At 49.5% G+C, this 6,401-nt stretch overlaps 1 pseudogene; it reads left to right on the forward strand.

Annotated features, from left to right (window-relative positions):
- Positions 1-3,369: 3,369 nt before the first annotated feature.
- On the forward strand, positions 3,370-5,985 carry LOC127296757 (hydroquinone glucosyltransferase-like; annotated as a pseudogene).
- The last annotated feature ends 416 nt before the right edge of the window (positions 5,986-6,401 follow it).

Below are 6,401 nucleotides of genomic sequence, written 5' to 3' on the forward strand. Positions count from 1 at the left end.
ATTCCAACCATATAACAATTTAACGAAGAAGAAACTTTCGCCATGAATACTATGAGTAAAGCCTAAGGACATATTTGTCCATATGCAACAGCGGAGCGTGTCTCTCTCCCACACGATGAATGCTAGGATCCAACCTTATTCAAACAAAACAAAAACAAAAACAAACAGACGCTCCAAGTAAAGTACATAAGATGTGATGGAATAAAAATATAGTTTCAGGGGAGGAACCTGATAATGTTGTCGATGAAGAAGGGGATGCCTTGGGAATCCCCAAGCTTAGACGCTTGAGTCTTCTTGATATATGCAGGGGTGAACCATCGGGGCATCCCCAAGCTTAGAGCTTTCACTCTCCTTGATCATAGTGTATATCATCCTCCTCTCTTGATCCTTGAAAACTTCCTCCACACCAAACTCGAAACAAACTCATTAGAGGATTAGTGCATAATCAAAATTCACATATTCAGAGGTGACACAATCATTCTTTATACTTCTGGACATTGCACAAAGCTACTGAAAGTCAATGGAACAAAGAAATCCATCTAACATAGCAAAATAGGCAATGCAAAATAAAAGGCAGAATCTGTCAAAACAGAACAGTTCATAAAGACGGATTTTTAACAGGCACCAGACTTGCTCAGATGAGAAAACTTAAAACTAATGAAATATCTGGGGATCACTCACGTAAATTGGCATAATTTTCTGAGTTTCCTACAGAGAATTTTACCCAGATTCGTGACAGCAAAGAAAACTGTTTCTGCGCAGTAATCCAAATCTAGTATCTTACTTCTATTAGAGACTTTACTTGGCACAACAATACAATAAAACTAAGATAAGGAGAGGTTGCTACAGTAGTAAACAACTTCCAAGACTCAAATATAAAACAAAAGTACTGTAGTAAAAACATGGGTTGTCTCCCATAAGCGCTTTTCTTTAACGCCTTTCAGCTAGGCGCAGAAAGTGTGTATCAAGTATTATCAAGAGACGAAGTGTCAACATCATAATTTGTTCTAATAATAGAATCAAAAGGTAACTTCATTCTCTTTCTAGGGAAGTGTTCCATACCTTTCTTGAGAGGAAATTGATATTTAATATTACCTTCCTTCATATCAATGGTAGCACCAACAGTTCGAAAAAAAGGTCTTCCCAATATAATGGGACAAGATGCATTGCATTCAATATCCAAGACAACAAAATCAACGGGGACAAGGTTATTGTTAACGGTAATGCGAACATTATCAACTCTCCCCAAAGGTTTCTTTGTAGAGTTATCAGCAAGATTAACATCCATATAACAATTTTTCAATGGTGGCAAGTCAAGCATATCATAAATTTTCTTAGGCATAACAGAAATTCCCCAGCAACGGCGCCAGAAAATATGCTGCTAGCGTGTAGTTGACGTGGGCGTAGTAGCTTCCTTGTGACGGTAAAGCACTCGTCTGTTGGGAACCCCAAGAGGAAGGTATGATGTGTACAGCAGCAAGTTTTCCCTCAGTAAGAAACCAAGGTTTATCGAACCAGTAGGAGCCAAGAAGCACGTTGAAGGTTGATGGCGGCGAGATGTAGTGCGGCGCAACACCAGGGATTCCGGCGCCAACGTGGAACTTGCACAACACAACCAAAGTACTTTGTCCCAACGAAACAGTGAGGTTGTCAATCTCACCGGCTTGCTGTAACAAAGGATTAGATGTATAGTGTGGAAGATGATTGTTTGCAGAGAACAGTAGAACAAGTATTGCAGTAGATTGTATTCAATGTAAAAGAATGGACCGGGGTCCACAGTTCACTAGAGGTGTCTCTCCCATAAGATAAATAGCATGTTGGGTGAACAAATTACAGTTGGGCAATTGACAAATAAAGAGAGCATGACAATGCACATACATGATATGATGAATATTGTGAGATTCAATTGGGCATTACGACAAAGTACATAGACCGCTATCCAGCATGCATCTATGCCTAAAAAGTCCACTTTCAGGTTATCATCCGAACCCCTTCCGGTATTAAGTTGCAAGCAACAGACAATTGCATTAAGTATGGTGCGTAATGTAATCAATAACTATGTCCTCGGACATAGCATCAATGTTTTATCCCTAGTGGCAACAGCACATCCACAACCTTAGAACTTTCTGTCACTGTCCCAGATTTAATGGAGGTATGAACCCACTATCGAGCATAAATACTCCCTCTTGGAGTTACTAGTAAAAACTTGGCCAGAGCCTCTACTAACAACGGAGAGCATGCAAGATCATAAACAACACATAGGTAATAGATTGATAATCAACATAATATAGTATTCTCTATCCATCGGATCCCAACAAACACAACATATAGCATTACAGATAGATGATCTTGATCATGTTAGGCAGCTCACAAGATCCGACAATGAAGCACATAAGGAGAAGACGACCATCTAGCTACTGCTATGGACCCATAGTCCAGGGGTGAACTACTCACTCATCAATCCCGCCCAAACCTAGTGTATTTTTTTTTAATATGCGTTCTTTACTTTTTGTGCCAAAAACTATATGGTTTATATTTAGAAATGGAAGGAGTATATATTTTTATCATTTTTTTGTATTTCCCAAAATGTAAAGTATTTTTAATCGGAACTTATTTACGTACACTCTTCTTGTACATATATATGCATACATTTAGCGTTATAATTTTTAAAAAATAGAGAAGTGTGAGATTTTGAAATTTTGAAATTTTAGAAAATCTAAAAACGAATGAGCACCCACGTACACCAAATCCCTTCTCCAAATCACTTGAGATCACTAGTCTAGACTCTAGCCCAACGTAGTGATTACCAGAATTCGTTCTTCCTCGGACATTCAGAAGGCATCTTTTTTTTTTTTCGAAACACAGTACAGACGTAGACGCTTACATATACGTTTATATACTCACTTATGAATGTACGTACGTACATTCTACCTCTACGAGCATCTTCGAGAGACTGCGTCCAAAAAAACTTATCCGATAAATCTTGAGATTAACGAAGTTACCACATGCACTTCACCGTCGACAAAAAGTGCCCTCTCACTGAAAAATATTTCACATTTAATAAGACAAATATCAAACCTATGATTTGAGCCCTCTTAGCCACACGTTTGTTCTCACTGCATCTCTTTTCTTACTGATCGACCACATGCATGGCGCCAAAGAGGCCAGGCCGCATTCAGGTCCCGATCTTCGTAGTTTGTCGTGGGGGGCGCAGGGGCCATGTGGCATGATCTATCAACAGTTTTAGCACCATTAAGAAACACTGTTTTAGAAATGGACCCATGCGCTGAGCAAGTTGCTTGTACATTTTTAGCATCAAACGAGGCAAGCTGATCATCTCTATATATCTGAAGCTTGCCCGAGCGTACGTACGCATTACACGTACGGCGCCACTGCACCGTGCAATCGAGATGGAGTCGTACACCAGCAGTGGCACGGGCTCCGCAGCAGCCACCGAGCGGCCGCACGTCGTGCTGCTGGCCAGCCCCGGCGCCGGCCACCTCATCCCGCTGGCGGAGCTGGCGCGGCGTCTCGTCGAGCACCACGGCTTCGCGGCCACGCTCGTCACCTTCACAAACCTCTCGTTCCCTGCGCATGTCCTCGCCAGCTGCCAGCTCCCTGCGTCCGTCGCCACCGCCACCCTCCCCGCCGTAGATATCAGCGACCTCCCAGCAGACTCCGACATCGACATGTACGTGCAGGTGACTCGCCGCTCGCTCCCGAACCTCCGCGCCCTTGTCCGCTCCATCAGCTCCACCGGCGCCCGGCCGCTCGCTGCCCTGGTCCCGGACTTCCTCTGCTCCGAGGCGCTGCTCGTCGCCGCCGAGCTCGGCGTCCCGGGATACGTTTTCGTCCCCACCAACCTGGCCTGGCTTGCCCTCCGGCGCCAGCTAGTGGAGCGGCACCACGGCCTCGCTCCCGGCGAGTATCGCGACTTCCCGGAGGTTGTCGAGCTTGGCGGGGGCGTATCGATGCGCCGCGCGGACCTCCCGGTCTTGTACCGCGATCCCAAGAGGCTGGCTTTCCCGCTGCTTCTAGAGGGCGGCCGGCGATTCATCCGTGCCGACGGCTTCCTGGTCAACACCTTCTACGAGATGGAACCTGGTCTCGTGGAAGCGTTCAAGCTTGCGACGGAAGGTGGCGCGTTCCCGCCGGTGTTCGCCACGGGACCGTTAGTTCGTTCTCAATTGGACGTCAACGCGTCGCCGTGCCTAGCCCTAGAGTGGCTGGATCGCCAGCCGACAGGCTCGGTGGTGTACGTCTCGCTCGGGAGCGGCCGAGCGCTGTCGCTCGAGCAGACCACCGAGCTCGCCGCCGGCATAGAGGACAGCGGCCAGAGGTTCCTCTGGGTCGTGCGGATGCCTGACCTGACGACGTCGGAGTTGGAGACAGCAGCCGCCGGTGGAAACAAAGACGACCCGTTGGCCTGGCTCCCGGAGGGCTTCTTGGAGAGGACGGCAGGCAGAGGCCTCGCCATCACGGCGTGGTCGCCTCAGGTGCGTGCGCTCTCTCACCCGGCCACGGCGGCCTTCGTGTCCCACTGCGCGGGTGGAACTCGACGCTGGAGAGCGTGCGTTGTGGAGTGCCGATGGTCACGTTGCCGCTAGGCGCGGAGCAGAAGATGAATGCAATTATCTTGGAAGGGCTAGTTGGCGTTGCGCTTCGACCGGCGGCGCGAGGAGATGTCGTCGTCGTCCGTGAGGAGATCTCGGCCGCTGTCACACGCTATATCGGTCGCGCTGTAAAAAAACCGCCGGCATACCGCGCGCGGGAGGGAATCAGGCGCTCCAGCAGGCGCGGTAAACGGCGCGGCGCTGTAATTTTTTAGAGCGCGCGGCGTTTTGCACAAACCGGAGCGGCATATCTTCTGCGTCGGCTACAGCGCGCGGCATCGCTCGTCCAAGCGAGAAAAAACCCCGCGCTGAAACTTCCTCTTCCGCGTCGGCGCCCGAGCGTCCAATCCGTCGTCTTCGCGCGCCGCCGGCGAAATCCCGACGATGGACGACCCCTCCGGCAACCCACCGACCTCTCCCTACTCCGTCCCACCCTCCGCCGCCGCCACCACTGCCGCCGCGCCGCCGCCAAACCCTAGCGGCGGCGCCGACGGCGGCAACACAACGGCTGCTGCGTGCGCGCTCTTCGTCCCGCCGCTAGGGTTTCGTTGAACTACGTCATTTTGTGTGTCGTTCTTGAACTATGTGATGTATGTTGCACTTTGTATCCATTTAAATTATGGTACATCATTTGTTTCATGAATTATGTGTGATTATTTGATCTTTGTGAATGCAAAATAGTCTAGAAAATTGTTTTCCACGCCCGCGCGCGCTGTATTTTGCCGCGCCCGGCGGTGGACCATTTATTCCGCCCGCGCACGCGCTGCATTTTGCTGCGTGCGGCGGAGGAAAAACCGGCCCAGCGCGCGCTAGCTGTTTACCGCGCGCAGAATCTGAGGTATAGCGCGCCGCGATCAGTAATGCTACACCTACATAAATTTTTTACTTAAAAAGCTTACGGACTCACAAAGCAGCGGCGGGAATAAAAAACCTGGCCCGGTTTTTCAGGAGGGGATCAAACTCCATCCAATCAAAGCAGCCCACGTATATCAGGAAGGATCAGTAATCCTTCCGTAACCACATTCATCCGTACTCCAGGATTACCGCACCGCGATATAGCGCGCCTGGTGGAGATGCACTCAAGGAGCTTCTCGCGGTGGGGGAGAAGGGGCGGGCCGTGCGGAGTCGAGCCGGACACATGCAGCAAGCTGAGGTGCGCGCATGCTTGCCGGAAGGGTCGTCGGGCCGCGCGCTTCAGGAAGTGGCTACCAAGTGGAAGGCGGCATTGGGCATAGAGAAGTGAACGTGCAGTGTATGTAACGAGGAAAATCTGAGTCTTTATTTGTAATTTTCTTTTGACAGTCGGTACCGTGATTATGGGCGAGCGCAGCTGTAGCTGGGCAAACCATCAGCCTCCTTGCGAACCGTTCGATGCTCTAAGTGTGTCATTCCTTTCGCCGGGGATGCTACCACTTGGGGTAGAGCAGCCGACGAGCTCTGAGGGAGAAGGCCTCCATAAGAGCACACCAACCAGGAGGTTGCACAGAATCATATCTAAGACCAGTTTATTGGCCTCAGATCTTAGAGTGGTCGCCTGACGACCATTAGAGTCGGCGGAGGATCAAGCATGTGCCGATGAAGATCCGCCGATGATCTACCCCAAAAAGCATCCGTAGATGCAACATCTTCAGATCCCCAACGTAAATCTAGCAAGGAGCAACAGGTAGCCTGACCCCTCCCACATATTCCGCCTCCATGACGGCCATGATGTGGAGGATCATAGCTAACTCCCACTCTAACCAGAGCGTGTCTGCTCTTATTGAAAGAGGGTTCGCCAGATCCAGCCAT

Source organism: Lolium perenne, chromosome 4, assembly GCF_019359855.2.
Source record: "Lolium perenne isolate Kyuss_39 chromosome 4, Kyuss_2.0, whole genome shotgun sequence".
NCBI classification, from domain to species: domain Eukaryota; kingdom Viridiplantae; phylum Streptophyta; class Magnoliopsida; order Poales; family Poaceae; genus Lolium; species Lolium perenne.